The following is a 24,254-nucleotide window of genomic DNA, read 5'->3' on the forward strand; positions in this document are numbered from 1 at the left end:
ACTCTGATAAAATCCCACGGTCCATCCACCTACGCTCAGTCTCCCAACTGTTCTCTTCAGCAAAACCAAATTTAAATGAAATCCTATTAATTAAATGGAAGATAAAACTTTCACACGGAAGATCCTCACATCTTATTCGTGCAGGGATTCATTATGTGTTGTGCTAGATTCCACACCTGCAACAAAACATCAGGCTCCCAAATAGGGCGTAATGAAAAATTTAAGATGGTTTTCACGGTTGCCGCGCCGTGTAGTCTGGTAAAAGTTTAAAATGTTTCAGAGATACTTAATGCTTTAATTCCTGCATCTCAAACCGACTTCTTGCGCGAGGCTTACTCGTCGCCCCGACAACTCAAGCACTTATTAAACGCTGGCAAACTTCAACCAGAATCTGACTGACGCTACAACAGAAGACAGCAAGCTTCAAAATATTTAATATTAGAAACACCATCATCGCCCATGCACTACCTTCTTTTCAGATTGTGCACAATGTAAACAGAGTCTGGTATTAAAAATTAACTAATAATAAGTCGTATCATGAACTACCGGCATAAAGCCTCGAAAAAAGATTGCAAAGCGGAAAAAACAGCCGTTAGCAGAGATGCTAACGGCTGTGTTGATAGGACCGACAGATCAATAACAAAATAAGAAAGTGTTCACCCCACTTTCAGTTTCCTGTTTAAGCAGCTCAACTTCCCCTTGGGGAACGCACAAAGAATGTCCCAACTAGGTTTTACTGAAGACGACTGCCAGAACAACGGAACTAGTAGAAAGGCTTGTTTTTGTCCCACGCAGGGAAAACATTCCAATTACTGGTGCAGAGGGCTCTGGAAACTGCAGACAGAGTGCCCCTCGGTGTCTATCGATTTCCAAGTTTGTCCTATGACTCAAAATACTTGGAATAATTCCAAACGCGGTGACTAAAATAATAGGCCTATGTCTACAGGAAAACGATTTTTGTTTGTTTCATCAGCTTAATAAAGAAACGAAACATGAACACCGGGTTTTTGATTGTTAAAATTTCTGGACTGAGTCGTTTTACAACAAATCTTGTTTTGTTTAACGACCAACACAACAGGATGCATTAAGTACGGTTTGATGAATTGTCCTCGTCTGTCACCTGGAGGCCCGCGAGTCGATAAAACGAACGAAACGATGCCCCAGATGAAGGGCTGTGGTGGAGTGGGTACTAAGATCTTCGACTCCGGCTTCGACGCCGACTCCTTCATAAAAGCTCAATATGGTAAACGGCACCATATGAGATTTCATAACCCCCACGTGAATCATCAGCATACTTTTTAGACTTATAACCTATATTTAAATATAAGACTAATGGTTATTGCAGAAATCAGTTGATTGTAGACAATTTGTATTCTTAAAGTACCGGAGCAAAAGTTACAAAGCATTATTCCAACACCATGTGCCTCAGCGCGTCGTTGAATCTACCTAAGCGTGAGGACGCCGACGGCTAACACGGCATAGAAATCATTCTTAAGATTTTATATAGAGGTCGGAGTCGGTACACTTTTACAGACTCTGATTCCACAGCCCTAGTCATGTCTGTGACATGACCTTCATCTGTAAGCGACCTCAACGATACGCGAGTATGTTCACCAAGATATAAATGTTTCTTCGGTATTAAGTATGGGGAAAATTCGTTTTCTAATGACCTTGAACTTTAATGACATTGACACATACGTGACCACAAGATACCTATATCGTAATAAAAAAGCTAAAACGATACAATCCTAACCACACAACGTAGCGTAACACACCCCACTCAAACCAAACCTAACCTAACTCACCCGGACCGGACCCGACCCAACCCAACACAACCTAACCTAACCTAGCCTACACTAACGGTACCTATCCTTCTCAAGTAGCCCCATATTTTGGAATGTAATTGCCCTGACTTGTGAATGAAGTTTATCTATATGTGGCTTCAAACTAACAGTGGTCACTCAGTTTAATAAAGTTAGGTAGATATAAACCTGAGAAGATTTGTTCTTAAATTGAGCTTCGAAAATTTAAAGGCCTATATTCCTCAAAACCTTGGATTTATCTTCTTATGATCTTGAGGTCAGGTTGACCTATCCATGACCTCACACTGATAAGATTATAGTCATTCAGGATCCAACAGATCGGCAGAAATATGCGTTTGAAAAATTACTTTCAAATGACTTTGAATATTTTAAAGGCTTCTTTCCGGAAAACCCCGGGACTTATATTGTCGTGACTATGACGTAAAAATGAACTATCAGTGACCTCAAAACTAACATCTGTATTGACACTCAGATCCCTACAGATCGGCAGAAAAATGCGTTTGAAAAAATGACTTTCAAAATACAAAGAACATTTTAAAGGCCTCTATTCCTAAAACCCCCGTACTTATATTGTCCTCACTATGACACGACGATGACCCGTCCGTGACCTCAAACTGACATGAGTACAGTCACTCAGAATCATACAGATCGGCAGAAATATGCGTTTGAAAAAATGACTTTCGAATGACCTTGAGAAATTTAAAAGCCTCTATTCGAAAAACCTCGGTACTTATATTGCCGTGACTATGACATGATGGTGACCTGCGCGTGACCCCTTACTGACATAAATATGGTCACTTAGATTCCTGCAGGTCGGCAGAAAAATGCGTTTGAAAAAATTACTTTCGAAAATCCTTGAAAATTTTAAAGGCCTTTATTTGAAAAACCTCGGTACTTATATTGCCGTGACTATGACATGACGATGACCTGTGCGTGACCCCTTACTGACATAAATATGGTCACTCAGATTCCTGCAGGTCTGCAGAAAAATGCGTTTGAAAAATGACCTTCGAATGACCTTGAGAAATTGTAAAGGCCTCTATTCGAAAAACCTCTGTACTTATATTGCCGTGACTATGACATGACGGTGACCTGTGCGTGACCTCAAACTAACATGAGTATTGGCATTCAGATCCCTACACGTCAGCAGAAAAATGCGTTTGAAAATTGACTTTCGAATTACTTTGAAAATTTTAAAGGCATCTACTCGGAAACCTCCGGTACTCATATTGTCGTGTCTGTGATATGACCTTCATTTGTACGCGACCTCAACGATACGTGAGTATGTTCACCAAGATATAAATGTTTCTTCAGTATTAAGTATGGGAAAAATTCTAATGACCTCGAATTTTAATGACATTGGCACATACGCGATCACAAGATACCTATCCCGTAATAAAAAAGCTAAAACGATGCAATCCTCACCACACAACGCAGGGTAAGGGACCAAAACATAACCTAACACATCCCACTCAAACCAAACCTAACCAAACTCACCCGGACCCAACCCAACCTATATTTTATAAAATGATAACTTGGATACAGCACATTAAAACAAATTCTACACAAACATCGACATTTATCAGTTAATAATTACTTAAAACTTCAAATTATTAAAATATTCCCTTCCATTAAAAAAACAAGATCGCTAAACGCAATACTTTCATTCAATCAAACCAAAGCTTACACCAGAGAGGATTAAGTAATAAAAGATTTTAATGAAATATTAGAGTCGCCCGAATAGCTTTGTATCCAACACCAGTGTGTGTACGCAGACACAAAAAGGGAACACAACACAATTCAGATTCCAAACCAAATTCATTTACTAGACGCTATACAAGTAATCTGTACTCTTCAATAAATGCTAATGAGAATGACTTGGACGGGAGATGAAGCGCGTGTCGGAGCTAAAAAATACACACAATTTTGTCATAAAACGTGAAGGAAAGAAACTACGAGAGCAACCTTTATGTAAATGAGAGAATAATATTAAAATGTACGTAAAATAAATTTTGTGTGTGGTGTGAAATGTATTTATTTGGCTCAGGATAGGGTGCAATGATGAGATGTTACAAACAATAATAAAAAAATCTGGCTGAAAAGAGACAGGGAATTTCTTGAATACGAAACCGATCATCAGTTTTCCATGAAGGACCTTGTTCCATGAATGTAGCGTGTGCTATAATAGCTGGACGACATTACAGTGTAATATCGGTGAAGTTAGGAACACCTGATTTTGTGGAATGGAGTTACAGAATCTCAAACTACACAGGGGCGTGTAACCTACGTACCAGAATCAAACAAAGGAGAAAATAGAGCGAACCAGCTTTCAGCAGATTAAAACCGCGCTTTCGACATCTATATCCGACTGACAATGCAACCGGAAATAATACAACACGACAGTAGTGATAAACTTCTCACCTTCGTACATGGAAATTCAAAGCGGACAACTTTCGGACATTGTCCAGCTACAACAGAAGGATATAAAAATTCCGTTCTAGAGTTCATCTCCCATAACACAAACTGCGGAGACATTCTGTGAAAAGAATACTCTTGATCCGCAGCAGAAGCAGCGTCCTTCTGTGAATATTTAACGAGCGAAACATCAAAGTCGCCTTCCGGTGAACTAGCAGTCCTAATGGCACGAAATACTTCAAAAGAATCACTTTATGCTTCTATTTTAATGAGAATTTTCATCGTAACGTTTAAACAAAAACCCCTACATACGATCGTACAAGATCACGACCATGACCCCGTAGCACCGTGGACAAAGTACAGGCACATCCCTGACTAATTCGACAGCCTACAGACAGTAAATTTATGGAGAATATTTTGAACTAACGAGTCAGTAACATAATGCCTGAGAAAAATTCTTTGTCATACAACTCTGAAACGCGGTCGTTCGGTCAGGCAGCCTTCAGAGACTTCAATGCTATACCTACACGCCCCCATACGCATTAATGGTGTGGTGCTTAGTAAAACTATTAGGAACAACTTTACCTTTTACGAAATAGTGTGAGGACATCAAGGATCATGAGACGGAAACGGGGCATGTAGCACGAATGGGAGACGTGAACATACAATTCGAGGAAAAAGAGGCCACTTGGAAGACCTAGGCGCAATGGGAGGATACTATTACAATAAACATTAAATAGGGTATGTGTAGAGTGGATTAATCCGGCTAGATACAGAATCAAGTGGGAGATGAAAACACGTTGATACAACTGATCACCAACTACTCGCTTCTTAAAAGTTACTTTGCTGCATGTAGTTAGTTACTGCACGTGAATATTTCGGAAAGAAATTGGCAGTCTGAGTTAAATAAGCGTATATATTAAGTTTTTTTTAAAAAAAAGTTAATAACAGCACACTTCCCTGAATATGGAGACAGCATCATCCTTACAAGCATGGTAACCACCAAAGGACACTGAATATTAAAAGAGAAATCAGTAATTCAGGTTATGAAGAGAGATTCTAGGTTCTCAAGGGATCATCACATGTCAGAATTCCACATTCGGTCGAGTTCTAACCACAACACAGAAAAAAACCTGAATTACGAACTTACGCTTCGGAGAGTGTTTGAAAACACGCGTCATGTTTGTTAAGTGTCACTGTTAATACACCGATAATGACTCAATCTGTTCAACGTACTTATCTGTGCATGTACCAGCTTGCTTGTAGCTTGGGGACGCGTTACTTAATGGCCAAACGCTGTTTAAAACACTGGAATCATTACAAATTTAACACAGTTTCACTATTTTTACCAACGTCTGCAAACTGAATGCGGGCATTTGACCATGGATGAGTGAAGAAGCGGGCAATTTCGTTAGATTCAGGTTACTCCTAACTTACAACCGTACAACGAATAAAACATTTGAACAACTTCAACCGTTACCAAATACGTGTTGAAGTAACTGATCAAGAGCATCGACTGGATCACGACAGGGTCCAGTGACGGCTTTTGTAAATACACTAGCGATTTTATTGTACCATAAAAGTAGCGGAACTTGACTAGCTCAACGACTATAAGTTTTTGAAGAAGGGCCCTTCTTCATGGACGTATTTAACTAATCGGTTTCAGTTATCACCCATTCCAACAGTCGTAATGTCAGAATCGCGGAGTTGAATTAGATTAAGAAAATGCAAGCTGACGTTTCTGTGCTGTTCTGTAGGGGATTTGTAATGGTACATTCCCCGTCTAAAATAGCCGCCGTCTGTCTGGAAAAACAATTCAGGAAATCTCTATAGCAAGGAGAAACTATGGAAATGGTCTGAGTCACCAAATAAACTGACTACATGACATAAGAAGATGGCTGTCTTCCGGGTCGTTGCGCCGTGCCATTTGGTAGTTATTTACAAACGTTTCAGAAATATTTTCTATGACAAGAGGCAGTAAGCATCTCAGAAACGTCGGTAATCCATAATACATTGTGCAACAACGGCTCATGGTCTTCCTTGTGAAACTGAGCAATATTAAAGTGACAAACGAAATAAAATTAAGGTAATTACAAAGAGTTTGTCATGGAAGCCTGAATATTTCAAACGGTTCATTCCCAAGGGATTTCACTTATTGTTTTCTAGCTGACTGTTCATTTTAACACTCTCAGTAATAGTAGGTGAAGATTACGAGTTGTGCAGCCCTCATCCTACCTCCGGGGTACGCCCTGAAAGCACATTGTTCCGAAAGAACGATGTTACAATCGCAACAGCTGGTCCCTGCACCGCGAACACTCGGCAGCGCGTGACAGACAACCTCATAAACACTAACCCAGTGTTGCACCAATCTCGGTAAACACTGACGAAGTAGAATCAAGTTAAGTTCATCACCCACCAAAGTGCTGCTTTATCGTAAGTTTCAATATTCCCGCCCGGTAAGAAGGAAAACGGCTCGTGTCGGGGAACAAACAGCCTTCTGATCATAAAGATTATGATGATGATTATGGTTACTGTGGTGGTGGTGATGGTGATGATCTCTGGGTTTTGGCGCCGTGTAGACTGGTCGATAGACGCGAGCGTTTCCCGTAAACATACCGTATACATCTTCAGGGCTGGAAACAGTGTGTTCTCCGAAATGCTGGAATGTACCGACCAGTCCACACTGCGCTTAAAACCATAAGATCATCATCCTCAGCGTCGTGAAAACCTCATATCTCACATACGGCATTCAAATCACCTTATTAAAACAGGCTCAATATAAACTGACATTTCGACTTCAGGATATATGAAATAACAGACGAAGGGAGGAAATAATTCTTGGACACAATTTGGAGATCAAAGCAACAATAATAATAAGAATAATAATATATGAGCAACTGGAAAACAAAATGTATTTCAGAAATAGTTGCTGCATTATGTACATCACGGGCAAGGTTTGTCTCAGGTACATAGAATACCCTATAAAATGGTGAATAGATGGAATAATAATAATACGTTTCAATATTTAGGTTTAATGATAACCCCCAAAGCCTCTTACGAACACAAGGAACATTAGCGTAAATTAAATAACAGAAAACACAAGTACATCGCGTGCGCAAGTCCAGAATACTAGAAGGTTCTGAGCATTCACCGAACTGAGTTCTTAGAAATGAAAGTTTCTTGAAATAAGCCAATCACAAAACGATTAGCAAGTACGACATTGACTTATTTGGTGCAACAGCACTAAGAAAGTGCACTGACACCTGTTTAAATTGTTTCTTACGACTGCCTTCAGAAGTAATTTTCAAAATAAACGCACGCCGCATTGTTCCTTGTAACACAAACAATTCACTAAAGAACAACGAATACTAAGAAACTGCGACAAACCACCGAGTTGTTGGTGTGACAGGAACCCGGTGTTGCCACAGGGAACGGAAAATTTAAATTTCCCTGCCACACTAATAAAATATTTACCTTTAAACTTCGGTGTGTGTGTGTGTGACTTTTCGGACACTCCGTCTTACATTTTCAATCACAGTATCCGAACCTTCTCTCGGTCTGGGGCTAACTAAAGAAGGTGCATCCAAGCATTCACTGGCTGAGAGTGGGGGTTCGGAGGTTAAAACGTGTCTAAATATTATACTGTATAAGCAAACCAGAGTTCAGTTCAACACGAAGTGATGTGGGTGCCTTATGTCAAACAATTGGCTAAGTTTATGTGCGGAGTAAAATAGTGGTGGGTGGAGGGTATAAATCACAAGATTGGAGCGGAGGGCTACACGATCACCATACTGATGATATTGCAGCTGCCACAACATCCTCAACTGTACTGATGCACGTCAAACTGGCAGAACTGCGTCAAGACACAGTAATACCAACTACGAATAGAACAAAACAAAGAAAGACAATGCGGTCATCACACAAATATCAATGGTACGAGTCAGCCCTCTAGCAAACCGATAACTACCCCTTTTAGACCCCAACACCGATCAGCGTCATAAAGTAACCTAGCTTTTGGACTTCGCGTTGAGATACTTCAATCCAGTTCATATTTTACGTAGTATTTTTGGTCGGAAGTACTTTGCCCTCTCTCCAAAGCTTAAATATGAAGGACCTCTTCGAATATTCGTACCACTTTCTCAACACATGAAAACCTCTTATAGGCACGACGTGAGGACGCGTATATCCCAAAGTCAGTCCAATGACCTCTTTGGCCAGATAGTTATCATCCTGAACGCAAACATTTGTCGCAGTTCAGTTACGCGGCAACTTCTCCGACATGTGTGTATTGCGTGTAATCGAAACAACAGAAATCGGGGGCGCATCGTAATCTTCGAACGATGAGTGCGGATGATGGATTAAGTCAGTTACGACACAAGAACCCACATATTGGCTGCAATTGGTCAAACCAACCAACCACTTCATTAACTCACTTCATGGAACATTGTCCTTAACATTCGAAAAGTACGATCGGGCAGGCACCTCAGAATCCTTGTGTCTTGTTCCTACAGAGCTGCTCAGAAGGCTAGGCAGCTTAAAGAATCAACTGAACTCTGCAAACAATGGGAAAACACGGGATATTTTAGAACGAAACAATGCCTTCATCACTGACATCACTCTGTCATTCTGTGTGTCTCTAGCTTTATAAAATCGCCAATCGTCTGTGCACAAAAGTCTGCAAACTACGATGTCAATCAAACGATTGAGCAAGGAGGCCAGTGCTCTCTTGTGCAGTCGTGGCATTAAAATCTACTGTTAGCAGGGCACACGACACTACAAAACCCATGTTTTCCTCTTCGTCGAAATACGCAGGGATGTGGCGCAAATAAAAATTGAACAGTCACATAACATTTTTATCGCTTTAGGGGGAAAACACGAAATAAAAAGCAGTCGTTGATTGTGCGAAGGGAGACGGATGGTAGGGTTTGTGCAGTTAAAAAAAAACTACCTTTCAGCCTAACTACAAGCGCAATTCATCCAGGATAAGTGCACGGGAGATAAGGGTAAAATCGGGCACTGAAAGAGAAAGGAAAAGTAAATAATGAGAAAGTCGCAGAAAAGAGAAATGAATTAAAAACAATAGAAAAGCGAAAAGCTGAGTAAGAAATAAAAAGATTGTGAGGACAGAAAAAGGGATTGTGTAACTTCGTACACTTCGGATAAGAGGGTGGAGGGTGACACGTGAAATAAACGATGTCACAGACAACATAAATTACTAATACGCCAGAACTTAGCCCTGCTACAGTCCTGAGGCCACGAAAAACATTTCTTCTCACCATCACGTTCAGAACAGCTATTTCTCTCAACTAATATGGAATGAAGATGGCTTCTTCTGGAATACTGCACACTGTAGTAGAGTAGAAGCATACTGACGTTTCAGAGGTCCACGCGGCCTCCATCACTACCAGAAATAATCTTTGGTAAACATGCCAGAAACAATATTTGAACGTTTCATGGCGAATGAATACAACGGAGTCTTCTAGGGTGGTCGATCATTTCGTGTCAGTATGGAATTAAAATTTACTGCTTCGGAGCGTGCCTCTGTCTCCATCGTCAGAGTTGATGCAATGAATGACGATTGCCTTACAGCCAGTTGTGGGTAGAACAGAAAGCCATGCCATTCATCACATAAACCCTGATGATGGAAACAAAGAAAGCCACCGAAACGATAAATTTTGACTCCATACTTGTAGCAAGATATCTCCGAGCTTCGTTGACCGATACGAATACACAGAGAAGAAATGAACATCAGAATGCGTGTACGATCTTAGAAAGAAGATATCTTATTCATCTGCTGGGAGCCTCGTGGAATCGGAAATTCAGAAACGAAAATAAGGGGGAAGGGGAAATAACAGATACGTCGAATAGATTACAGTGGATAAAGAAATGGGAGGTCATTAATAATCGAACTCACCACTATACGTGACCTCTCCTGAAAGAAAACTGACATTTCATTTTCAGATATGTTGGAAACGCAAAATATAAAAGCCCGGGGGGGGGGGGGTATAAGAGAAAAATACAGGCCTAAAAAATGGAACAAACAGGAGTACGTTCAGAAAATTCTTTTCGTTGTAATACCACTACAAATAAGATTTTTACTCGTCCTCCTATCCGCGTTCTGCAAAAATGTAGCGTGGTGAAAGAGCAAATCACTTTCACCGTTCAACTTCTACCCATCCGAATAAAGAATCCCCTACCCTTTCAACGAAATGAATCACAAGAATAGTGTCATTACAAAATTGAAATAAAAAATCTTCTTGAACAATTTACTAGATTAATTAGCTTGAATGATAAGTCCTTCATTAAAGTCAGAAGACGTCGCCTCGGAAAGAACAGCAAGTGAAATGGACACGCTCTTTGATTGCTCACAAAATGTCATGCAAAATCCCTATATTGTGGGTTCGATCCCAATTCACTCTGTTGTTTCACGTTGCTACTAATGGCTTCGAGATTAATTCGAGCTGTCGGCCCGATATTTTAAAAGGCGCATTTCTCTGACTTTATCAACCGAGAATCGAGATCAAATCTACGCAAATGCTAACAACGTCTTTCAAAAAAAATCCACCTACTACGAGAAGTCGATAAAGATTTCTTGTGGTAGTTAAAGATAAAATAAATCATGCTAAATCATGCACCTTGTTTCTTCGACAATATGTCAACACCTCATAAACGTCGTATACGTCTTCCGTCGTCATTAGAATACGGCAGTGAGTTTGTGTGTTACCTAGTGACAGCAGACGCGTTTCTATGGAGTAACAGCCAAGAAAATACATTACATCACATCACATCAAATAAATCAATGGTTTAAAATACGTCAACATCGCCTTTATGTAGAGTACAATTACCGATGTTATTATTCGAAGCATTTTAGGCGACTTCTATTTAGTCAGAAAAACGAGACTGACATTCACAAATCAGCGGGGTTTATAAGTAAGGTTAATATAACTGACAACTAACAAGGCAGTAAACACAACAAACCAAAACTTAAAAATAAAATTTTGTGTTAAACTAACTTTTACCTTACTTTAAAATGTAATAATTACTCCGCCATGACTCGAGATCCCCATAACCTCGTTCATAAAATCATAAGTTAGCTTGTGCCAGAGGTTCTTAGAGACGCCCTACTTCTACACTCCTAAAACTGACAACGTTGAAGCCACAACGCTTAAAAAACCACTTTTCTTCGTGGGTTAAGAATATTCACCCCCCCACGTTACAACCTTTTGAATCATTTCTCTTCGAACATTCTCTAGCGATTTTATCTGTGCAGCAAGGGGAAAAAGCATGTCCTTAATGATACAGCGTCTGTGTACCTTCTTAGAATAAAACCTCTCAAAAAAATTCTTCTGAGGCATACTTATGTATTATTTATTCACACAAGGCTTTCGAAGTGCTAGACAAAATCCCATCATGCCCATCCTGTGACGTCACAAGTACCTTTTTCCTTTGCCTCTCATTTCCTACTTTCCTTGCAATACTGAACCGAGACAAAAGAGCAGAAAACCTTTACGACTGTCCAAAATTGATTCCCAGCTGCAGGAACAATGAATCACGGTCATCAGCAACAAGGTACAGGTAAGAAGTTGTCTCTTTGCTTGAAGACACACGACGCGAGGACGTATGCGGGAGTGGCTAGGTGTTTCCCACTCTTTACTTTGTAATAATCATAAGCACAACTCATCTGAGAATAAATTTAAACTTGAAAGGTAGCAATTAGTTTCCCGCTGATGTCAACGGACGTTTCCTCGCGTTACAAATGGTCCCTATGTAAAAATTCAAGAAGATATTAGCAAGAATATATTAATTAAATCAGCTAACGTACTTAATTAAAAGTGTTGTCACTCGTCTTCATGTTAAGTGCCAGCGCTGCAGTGACGTCACACTTGGCACAGTGCTGCATGTAGCTTGTGTATTGATCCTAGTAGTTGAATTGCACAGGAACTACGCTACTGTCCTGTCGCATCTCGGTGACCACAGTAAACATGTTTACTGCTTTTTACGTATCGTGTGTTCCGAGTTATGTCCAGTTTTGCAACACTGGGACCTAATGACGTAAATTCCCATACTTATATTTTCCTTCCACCTACGTCCTGTCATGGGGATTTCCAACCAACAATCCGCCCCAACGGCCAATCACACACAGACAAAAATAACAAGAAAAATTAATAAATACAATAACAATAAGCAAAAAATATGACGTCATTGTCTTAAACGAAAGGATAATAACACTATAATAATGTTCTTTAAGTGTGATCAAATGTAACCTCTTGTTTACAGAATAATTCAATTCTTCAATTCACGTGCTGATTCAGCAAACCAGAGGTAAAAAATATATACAAGATAAAGGAAGAGAGATTAAACTAATACACAAATAAACGAAGACAAAATCATCTCAATTTTTATATATATACTTCAGATAATAATCATTCTGACAGCACAAATTAGTGTTGTAATTAGGCTGAGAAGTGAGAAATGAAAAACAAACACACTGAAGGAAGCAAGCACCTCTGATACGTCGGAAAACTACTAAATTATACGGTGCAACAACCCAGAAGACAGACATCTTCATACTGTTCAATGATTTGTCGCTGATGAGATTTTCGTTACCAAAATTCGTATCTTACTCACAAGTCCAACACCTCAAATATTCGCCCGCCATATAACGGGGTTGACAATATGAACACAGTATGTAACATTATGTTATTTCGGGTCGATTAAAATGAAAGCTGTTCTACCGACACACCGCGTTAATAAAACACGTACACCGATTCCCACCATGTCGGTTTCTCCTTGCCTCCCCCCCCCCCCCTCCAGTGTCACGGGTTGCCATGTTATTTAGTATTCTTGGACCGCAGTCGCGTTTTCTGTTACAAAGAGCAGGTCCATGGGAGGGATAAATCATTCAGAACTGGATCCAGTTCCGCTTTAACTTACGGTTTGCCTCAGCCAGCTGATGCTGTCCGAAGCCTCACACCCTATTTCTTAATCACGCATTTTTAAGTGGGTCCGCCCGTGTCTGTCTGTCTGTCTGTCCAGGTTTTCCTGGGATATAGGTGACGCGCATGACCAGAGGTCATTGTTGGAGGGCAGATCTGTGCAACAATACTATCTGATCAAGATGTTGTAACATGACCCAACAGGATATTGTTGGAACACACTATTACTTAACTAACAATGATCTAGTACGACAATAATGAACTGCGTGATATGCCGTGAATAACGCATCTGAAATGTCACGGTACTCGAAGGAGTACACTTTTCCAGTCTTATATTATCCTCCTACGTATTTATGTTACAGAAGCTGGGTGTTCCGATTAAAACTAAACGCGTTTCTCATTTTTCTCGTGTGTGCTACGACGTCCTTCATTTCAAAATGATAATATTTTGTGAAGAATACAAACTATAAGTCCCGTGTTATTTTTTTTCCATCCTGCTATTGTATCGTCTCCTCTAATCTAATTACTCTCCCATGCATAATGGTTTATTTATTTCTTTACAAACGGTTTATTTAGCTACTCTGCCAGTGCCTCAGACTATACAGCGTCAAATGTCAGCCAAATTAATCAACAATACAATAGAAAGAATGTAAAACGAAGCCCCCGTGACAAATTTAAGACACTATCCTGGCATCTGGAATAACTGAGAAAAACCAAGCAATCCCCAAGGCAGAGCAACCGGTGTCCGTGTGGAAGTTCGAGACTAGGAACCGCCCACAAAGTAGAATTAATAACAACTATTCGGCTGCGACGTTGTCTTATTCTGTTCTCAAAACACAAAAATCCATGTTCACGTCATAGAATGAGATACCAGTAATATTATGCAAACAAAAGCAGCATGAAAGATACGCATGATTAATGGTTTGAGTCTGGAAAGACCTAACACTTGATAGCACGAAGTCGATTACCATACATTGGTCAGGTTCCAAAGTAGTTTCAGTTTTAAAACGACGCCACTCCAAGACGCTTTCTCGTCGAATGTATGCATTTAAATCGAAAACTATACAGAACCATGAATTTGATATCGGATGCAAATTTAGACAGTTAAACAGAGTTGCAATATATTGCCTTCCTGCAGCCTGGGTTGCGGTGAAGTGCCTAGTGGACGGACAGGCCCTCCGCCTGGGACAGCGAACAGAATTCGATAGCCAAAACAACCACAACTCAATGCCTTCAAGCCCGTCCGTCTTTTGTTACTCTGTAATTGGGTTTCGCGCCGGAAACTCGTCACATGTGAAACTCGAATATTGGCAGCGTTGGCGTATCCATTACCCCTTGGTAAACAGAACTCCAGCCAATTGCTTCAGGATATGATTCTAACTGCGGTATAGAACTGACACCGTTCTGAAACAAACCAATGTGGCTCTACAAATACAAATCTAAAACTAAGATGGCTGTCTTGTGGGTTCTTCCGCCATGTAGTCTGGTAAATACTGTCCTATCACTCTGAGGATGGAGTCGGTTGGCTCTTCTGAAAAATTGGTCAATATCTATCATGCTAGTCTGCTGCTTTCATGTTCGTCACCGTGCAAATCTCAAATCCACCTAGCTTTAACTTTTCGAAAATATTAAAACCATTTATTACTTTCACGTCTCAACCCTGTCAACAATGATTGGACTCAAAATCGAAAACGAGATTTTGCGCTTGGGGAAACAGTTTCACAAAATATTTGTCAGTTACTACTTGCAACTGCCCAGAACAGTGGCGTCTGAATTCATTTCTTTCGGCTCGTCAAATTAATCCAACGTTTCAATTCTTCCAGGTGCCCTAATCCCATATAAATTTGATGCAGTATTTTTCGCTCTGCCGCCACGCCCTCACAGCTAATAGGCCCACTCATTTTTATAACGTAAAGTTTTCAGCTCGACTCCCGAAGTGTGAATTCAGGTGTCCTGCAATGTTCCAGTCGAATATACAGCAGCAAGAACAAAACACGTGTTCAGGAGTTCTATGACAGCAAAGGAACTGTGTCAATGCACAACAATTCGTTCTAGTCACGTACGGGATGCGAACACTCACCTCAGATCGACAGCTTTGAGACGTATTTATTATGTCAAGTTCAGAATAGTTCGCTGTTTAGGGCAAAGCGATGTTCTGGTAGCGTGTCTTGGCTCAACGACTATTCAAATTCAAACTTACGTAAGCCCTAGGTTAAGGTAGCAAAGTAGATGTCAACCTTCGTATCAGAAAGGGAGAAGACTCGTGTAAAGCGGGCAAAGAATGAACCTTGTCCGCGGGACACACCATTCGGCCTTGTTTTGTGCACACGCAACACAATTTGTTTGCGTATTTCGAGATCCAAAGCGTTTTAAATTAGTAACCCTTTGCGACACGGCGGGCGTAATTATCTTATTCCCGAGATTTATTGAGTATTTACGTTGTCCTGAGTACAGTATATTTACGCGTGTGATAACATTCATATGTTGAACAGTGTAATTTAAAATATGCGCATAGCTTCACTGTTTATAGCAGTTCCTTCAACCGCGGTAAATATCAGCAAACAAGTGTTACTTTTCAGTACCCGGGAAAACAAGGGAGTGCTAACCACTCGACCACGATATTCAGCTTCTACTCTCATACAGTATTGCCTGCGCATATTCAAAATAAAACCCCAAATAACGCTTAACAAATGAGAACACGTCCTAACTTACCCAGTGCTTAATAAAAGGCCCTCAGTAAGAAGCGATCGTGAATTTGATAGATGCTCTCCCGCAGCTCAGTTGATCTGACAGATGAGTAACCTTTATTTATGTTTACCTTCACACCTTAAAATGCCTGTAACACCTGTCAGGTAAGATCAGGCCTGGTGCCACTACAGCAGTTAGCTCGAAGATGGAAAACGGATGAAGCATGGAGTTCATCATTCACCTTCTACTAGTGCCGAGGTTAGAAATGTGCGGAGCTAGACTTTCACTTCCCCAAGATCTTAATGGCGAGGAATTTAATTAATCAGACATAAACTACATACAACTTCACATCATATAATTATTTCCCATGTCAGGTTAACAGATATCCATCTGCAATTTTACGACACCCCACATTCCGGCGTTCGCCATATTATAATTTTTCATATTCCTACAGACCACCGTTTACCAGGGCAGAAAATAAATTACTAGAAATTGTTCCAAAGTTCTATCTGCTGCCAGACAAACTCTAATATAAAGAAAACTGAACAAAAAATCGTTAATACTGATAAAAGTTCATAAGTCCCTGGAATTTTTTAATTAGCTGTCCTTTTTAAGTCTGTACAAAAGCTTTAATCATACAGAACTATTCTGATACAGCTGGGAGATGGGGTACGTAGATAAGGCGCAGATCCAAATCCATCGCAACAAAAACTATGTTTACAAAATTCTGGGACCATACACAAAATATGTCATTACTGCTCTCATCTCACAAGTACGCACAGCTGCCATGTTGGTATTACTAACATTTAAGTACCAAGATGGGGATATATCCAATAACATGACTGCTTATAAAGCTTCAGGAAAATTGTCCAATCAGTGGCTGTAATGTCCTGGACATACCCAGCGCTCACTAATGAACAATAAAGCGAAACCGACGCATCCTAAGTGCACAGTCCAATTTAAGATTCTGCGAGATTTCACTCGGCAAACCTTTCAAGCCACGAAATGTTTCTGTAGAAATATTTCTATAAAGTGCTCAGACATTATGAGTTTTACTCGGAAGCAGCGACATCTCTTCTCCAACTTGTTTAACGCCTGAAGGCTTTCGAACCCTCGCGGCTGGAAAAGGAGCTCTCGTTGCAGTCTTACAGAAAATCCACATACCAAGTTATCCAATTTCTGTTAACGAGTGTTATAAACCACACTGTTGCCTCCTTTTACGCCCCGTAGGTGAAAAATTATGCAACTGTTATGCAAGTGTTAAGTCTTAAGGGGACGACATAAAGAGTTCCCACTGTAGCCTCTAAGACAACAATTTATCCACAACTTGATCTTGGAGACTCGTCTTAATGTCACCCGCAATACATTATCCCAATACAATTCCGACACAAGATGACAAGGATCGCATTTCATATCATTATTCTGCACCAAGCAAGGACACAGCAAGGACAAAGACTCGGGGCACGTCGAGGTTCTCAAGGCAGTGAGTACGACGTTGGCTGTCTTCTGGGTTGTAGCTCCATGTAGCAGTTTACCGACTTCTCATAGGTGTCACCTGCCTCCCTGACAAACTCATCCCTCTGATGACGGTGGCAGCAAGTACCTCTGAAACGTCTGTAAACTTCTGCCAGACTACACGTCGCAACAAACCAGAAGACAGCTCGCATAAATAAATACTGTAGTTCTGGACAGCGGGAGGCCGCGTTAATGCTCTGTGATTACATTCCGAGGGGTCTCCCTGAACTGCTCAACAGGACCAATTGTGTGAGGCTTGCACCCGTCAGGCGGTTAGCTCCACTGGACAGAAAGCATCACACAAGCTACAAACGATCAATAGCGTACCACTCAATCACAAGGCAAGCAGTGAGTCCACCACCAGCTGTTGTACTCTGGGAACACCACCGATGTTGAAACTGTGGGCTGGAGACTGTTTGTGATTCGAGTTTAAGCTATAATTTCACACTGACGAATAAACAAGATTATACAGAATCCCTCAATATGAAAATGTTTACTCTAGATTGTCTCATGCGATAAGTGCCGTTCCTCTGCCTTGCCTGATATAATATCACCGTTACAATAAGCAAATTAGTAGAAATGTATAAACTCCAAGTCTCTTCAATAGATAATTTCTTCCAGACACGTTTAGCACTTTGAGCTCTTATTCTATGTTCTATCTGAGGACATTTAAGCCTATCGAGTAATGCGACTGGCGCTCTCCCTTCAAAAGATCGCGCAGCCACCATATTGGTAATACTAATGGTGGGGAATTAGACATTATAAAGGCGGGTTGCACCAACAGCTTTTAAGATCATTCCAAACATCATGAAAAACCATGATCCAGTTCAACTTTTACTGAGGACATATATAGGAATACTGCGAGCTGATTTGCGAAGCGGTATGTGTCTCGCGTAAACCGGTTCAAACATCGGCCGTGAATTGAATAGTCTAAGAAACGTAACTTAAAACGGTCCTCAGATGCTTCTTCCGGTTAATTTTACTTGCACAGAATCTGATGCTGAAAGCGACGAACCACGTGGAAGTGTTAATGCAATACCATTAATTCATTATTTCGCTCATTAATTATAAAATTGTATAAACTCCAAGTCTCTTCAATAGATAATTTCTTCCAGACACGTTTAGCACTTTGAGCTCTTATTCTATGTTCTATCTGAGGACATTTAAGCCTATCGAGTAATGCGACTGGCACTCTCCCTTCAAAAGATCGCGCAGCCACCATATTGGTAATACTAATGGTGGGGAATTAGACATTATAAAGGCGGGTTGCACCAACAGCTTTTAAGATCATTCCAAACATCATGAAAAACCATGATCCAGTTCAACTTTTACTGAGGACATATATAGGAATACTGCGAGCTGATTTGCGAAGCGGTATGTGTCTCGCGTAAACCGGTTCAAACATCGGCCGTGAATTGAATAGTCTAAGAAACGTAACTTAAAACGGTCCTCAGATGCTTCTTCCGGTTAATTTTACTTGCACAGAATCTGATGCTGAAAGCGACGAACCACGTGGAAGTGTTAATGCAATACCATTAATTCATTATTTCGCTCATTAATTATAAAATTACGGTATCAGACCAAAAGCTGTCGTTGAACTACGTCCTGAGGCATCTAATCAACGCTGAAAAGGCCTTCAACAAAAGCTGCTATGCTGGCTGATAATTCATAATGTCATTCATTATCCTGCTCGAACATATTATACCTGACATTATTAAACGGAAAACAAAATTAATACATTTTCCCCAGTGGGAAGGGTTAGGCGAATGTGTGTTCTCTGTTCAATTTGACGTAACTACTGGGAAAAATAAATACTTTAAGATGAAGATTTCTGTATTCTGGGTTGTTGCGCTGTGTAGTCTGGTCGATGTTTACCGACGTTTCAGAGGTCATACTGCCTCCGTCATCAGGGCGATGAATCTTCATACTCACCGCTGTGAAAACCTCAAATCTTACATAAATACTTTACTTAACTTGATTAAATATCAACAAATATGATAGAACGCAATGAACCATTTGCGAGATTTTTGTAAAATTATTGTTACGGTGCCCATTTGCCCCTCCCTTACTCGCCTGGCTTTCGAATCTATGAGCTGTCCTACGCCAATGAATTTGAAATCAGGGCAGCTCTCAGCCAGGGCTCTGAATGTGTGCGGGCTTTAATACAAACGCAGCTTAGTTTGTTTTCAAACAAAGAGCAATAAGCAAACTGAAATTGAAACCCTCCAATGAAGTTATCCGCTGTTGAAACAATACAATACACAACACAACTAAGTGTAGGAATATATATCGTCAGGAGCCGAGGATGGGAAGGATAAATTAACGTATAATACTCCTCTGTGGCAAGAGGCAAGTAAAGGAGATGAACAGAACGTAAACATTCTCAGTTACTTTGATTCTACTGAAGTTTACAGTTGAAAGATAGCCGATACGGTCTCGTTACTTCCCAAGTATAAAGCTGATTTATTAATATAATAAATTTCTGGAAGACTCTCTCAAGACGTTTTCTTAATTAGAAGAGGCAGTGCTCGTAAGTTATTCTACAATAGCAACGAGGTTATGTATGAATGGAATTTACCTTTTATTTAACAAATTTCTAACTTCCACTCTTTCGTCCAAATGATTTCATTATGAGAGGATACTTTCTTGTGAAAACAATTACTTTCTGTGGAACGAGACACAACAAACACGATTCTGGTTACGTACTAAAAATGTCACGATGATTTCAACTTGTATTTTATTAAGAAACAGTGATGCAGAGCCTGAAACGAAGTGCCCTTTCGATTTTTTCCCACCGTCCCTTTAAATTTATGTATACACTTTTCTTACTTTCCCTTCATAATGAGACAGGAAATTAAAATCATAATTTACTAATTTTTATACGGTATGGAATTTTCTAAATAGTCTACCCGAACTCACGTGACAAGAATCGTCGAAAAACATCAACAGAGAACTGCTTCAAACTCATCTGCCGATTTAAGTGTTCTACTTCTTGAACACCAGAAATACAAACAGGGTGAAGAAGCAGCAGGTAAGAAAACTTTGACGTGAAAATGTTCCTCTTTATGTTAATTTCTCGATGAGAAATGCCGTCAATTCGCTTAAATGTGGTTATTTACAGTATTCCCAATAAAACATCATCCAGGCACCAGATTTCAATTACAATAAATTTAGGAACCATTGACAAAATATAGCAATTCTTTAACTTACGCCAAAATTGAATAAGAGAAAAATGCTACGAAACGGCTTCTCATAGGCGAAATACAAAATAATAATTGCTCACTTCTTTCGAGTTTTACAGTGCACAGGCTTCCCCCCATCTCTCACGACGTTAAATTATGTCTGCAGTTGAATTAAAGTAACGGAGAACCGAAGAAACATTCCAACGGTCCGTATATTTATACCCCGCATAAGAATAGTAAAATAAATCCGCATTTTAAATTGCATGAAAAGAAATATTGAAAACGAGATCTTTCATATACATGAACTGAAACGTTACCTTACCCAGGAGCACGAGAACTGACAGAAAAGGAAACAGGAATTTTTCTCCTTATCGATTTCCTTCACATCGCGTCTCTTCGTGAAATGGAATTTCAATCCGACCTGAATTAATATCATTCCGCTTCAAATAACTCCTAGAAACCTCATATAAGCATGCAAGATGCTGCAGTATATAGACCAACGCGTAGTGACTCCATCATGATCGCCCTGATGAAGGAGGCAGCAAGCACCTTTAAGACACCGGTGAACTTCTACCAGACTACACGGCGAAGAGCCTAGATAACTGCAATCATCGGCTCTCAATTCACTCCCCGAAGTTATGAACCAACTCCTAATCCAGGTCATGAAGTATATAGATAGGCTTGTTACATCTTAATTTGATAGTTTCGCCAGTCTCAGCGAGTGCAAATGCAATCAGTGTCGTGGAATAGGATAGTCATCCATCCACACGCCAAGTTTTTTGCCCGTGTTTATACCCACACTGAAAACACAGCATAAAGAAACCCGGGCATGTACAGAAAACTTCACAGAACTTTGCTTCCTTCAAACCAATCTTTCTGCGTAGGTACGTGATGTGAGACGATTTCACACATGCAGACTGCTGTGGCGAAGTGCAAAGAAGCGTCTCGGGTGTTCATTGTGTGGAAAACCCGAGCTTCCGACAGGATAAGCTGAAATGTGGAATGTACTGTACCTTACACAAGTTTATAGGTACTGAAACAAATTTTTGTGGGGTACCTGTCCAGAAAGCGGACACTTAAAAAACTTAGAAAGCTTGGTGGGGGGGGGGGGGGGGGGGGGGCGCGCAACAGATACATTAATATCAGTAAAACGTGTTTACAGGACGGAAGGTGAGCGAAATTAAAGTAGGATCGTCTTCGGTGGCGCGATTTGGTTATTTGTTTCGTATCATTCTCACTGTAAACCGTGATTAATTCCTTAAACAGTATCAACAAGTTGATCTTCGAAATGGTGAAATGTGGTGTTTTCTTTTCGGTAAGGACTGAATTCTTAAATATTGCTTAGATGAACCTGCCACTCGATGTTATCAACCAACTGTGTGCGGGTGACAGTGTGACCTGGGACGATTCAAGGCTGCAGTCAGCTCCATCCTGCAGCCCCTGGCACAGAATTCTGACTGACGTTTTGCTTGCAGCAAGAGATGCTCCCGGTTTTAGAACGATATAATAGTACTACATAAACCTTAGACCGCGTAGCCACTGAAAATGTAACTCCAAACACAGAACAAACACACGGACACTGCTCCTACTTTTTATCAGTTCCCAAATCTAAATTATTCCATTTTCAGCAAAAAAAATTTCCATGTTCGTAAAGTTGTATCTTTTTGCGGGAGTTTTCATGACCACATATACAGAGACTATTAACACAAACAGCGCTGCTGGTAAATGTTAAATATTAATTTATCTTCTACAAAACACATCAAACTTTGTACAGCGCACTTTTTAACGCTGTTCGTAATACATTCGGTTCGCTATCTTCCCTCTTGTGCATTCCATTCTAACTAGCTCTGCGCAATGAACAAACAAATCGCATGATAAAACAAACTTAATATCTCGCCCCAGGTCTTGTATACATTTCATGGTTTCTTCCTCATCCCACACTTATTTATTTTTATGATGTTTAAAATCCTTACCATTCCGTAAACAAGACAAAATAATGCAGATGTCGATTTAAAAAATTAATTTCCATGTAGCTGAGTTCTAAATGAATAGCTAATAGCAGCTCAGCTGGTCAAGAAATCCCCTGTCGTATTGAAAGCGACGGTTCTAACAACCCGTCCTGAGCCAGAAATGCGTAATTAACCTTTTAAAGCCGGGTGGAAACTACATCAACCACCTGCTTTAACAGCTAGTCACTGCGCATTTTATATTATGGGTCTTGCATAATTTTCAGTTTTAACACGGATTATTTCCTTAAAACAGCAAACAAATTTGTCTTCCTAATGTTGAAGTGAAGTGTTTTCTTTGCGATAAGGACTGAACACGCTACAAGTCAGAACGGTTAAGTCCTGCGACCTGCCAACTCGATCAAGTTTTTCCATGATTTTCCTCTAGTTGGTACCCAAATTCCACATTTCACTGCATACCTCTCGTGTAACCCTTCCAAATTTAACACCAAAACTCTGTCTGAAAGAGGCCCCCAAGATAACATCAAAATTTCACCAGATGCCGCCCTCTCATCAATTCAAAATTGTGTAAGAATACAGAAAAAACCCTACTCAACGTCCATTCTTGCTGCAATTCTAATTTATCTACCTCGTTCGCCTCGACCCACCTTTACCAGAAGTACGAGCGAGCAGTGCATGGCAACCCTAACCGTCAATTTTTGCTCCTCCCCGTTAACATTTTCAAGACCAGTGGTAACCAGATGTACCATCAGAATTCATTAACTGCAGTTGCCACCACAGTGCTTTCATATGACTCAGAATAAACAGCGATTATTTCCCCAAACAATATGAACCATTTATTCTCTACAGCGGAGCCAAAATTTTAAATGTTGTTCACATTAAAGTTGTACTTCAAAGAGTTATCATTCTTCACTCGGCGGAAGACCTTTTTCTGCTTTCTCATTTCCTGCTTCTGGCATCTTCTTCGGGTAGCTTCTTTACACGAAGTCAATCTGATGGTATCTGTGTACACCCACTTCGAAACTCGACTGGGAGACTGCCCTAGTTGATCTAGAAGGCTCTTTACTGCGTTCTCAAGATCCTCCGGCTGGAGCCTAACCTGATCCAGACGGAAAAGTCCACGTAAGACCCGATATGATTACGAGTGGCGAAAAAGAATGAATACTACTGCAGGAGGAAGTGGCATATAAGCTTTCTGGCTTACGTTGAGCTTTTAGGAAACAATGTGTTTCTACACCGAAGCACTCAATCACAGTCTCATCTCATTTGGCTCTAATTAACCTGCAAACCTATCATTCGACGTAGCAGTCAGTTGAGTCACGATGAATAATCTACGTTGGAACCTGAATTAACCCTTTAAGCTGAATTAATAAGATGAGATAAAGTCGGCGGACAGCCACAGACACTACATTTAATTACACAAAGAGGACAGAAACTATTAAGGAAAGCGAGGAAAGAAGAGAGACAGAATAAAACTAGGGGAAGACAGTGGGAAACTAATACGGAGACTAGTATAATAAGAGGGCGATGAAAACAGAGGGGAAGATAGAAACAGATAACCAGGGACTGAATTTTGGAGGGAGAGCAGCGCTATCGACGTCGAACAAGAAACGGATAAAAGAGCTCAAGACCCTCAAAGTCTCCCCATCGTATCGAGTATCTGGTGAAACCTGCGTTACAGCGCACGGCGTCACGCGGTACGAGCGAAGGTTAAGGTCGACCGGGAAT

The 24,254-nt window shown here is 40.4% G+C and overlaps 1 protein-coding gene across 8 annotated transcripts in view; it reads right to left on the reverse strand.

Annotated features, from left to right (window-relative positions):
- The window catches only part of Fas2 (neural cell adhesion molecule fasciclin 2), a 184,206-nt gene that overhangs the window by 52,966 nt on the left and 106,986 nt on the right, over nt 1–24,254 (reverse strand). The window lies entirely within an intron of this gene.

This window comes from Zootermopsis nevadensis, unplaced genomic scaffold (assembly GCF_977971745.1).
Source record: "Zootermopsis nevadensis isolate Lab colony 2312 unplaced genomic scaffold, Znev_1.0 Znev_ptg000008l, whole genome shotgun sequence".
In the NCBI taxonomy this organism is placed as follows: domain Eukaryota; kingdom Metazoa; phylum Arthropoda; class Insecta; order Blattodea; family Termopsidae; genus Zootermopsis; species Zootermopsis nevadensis.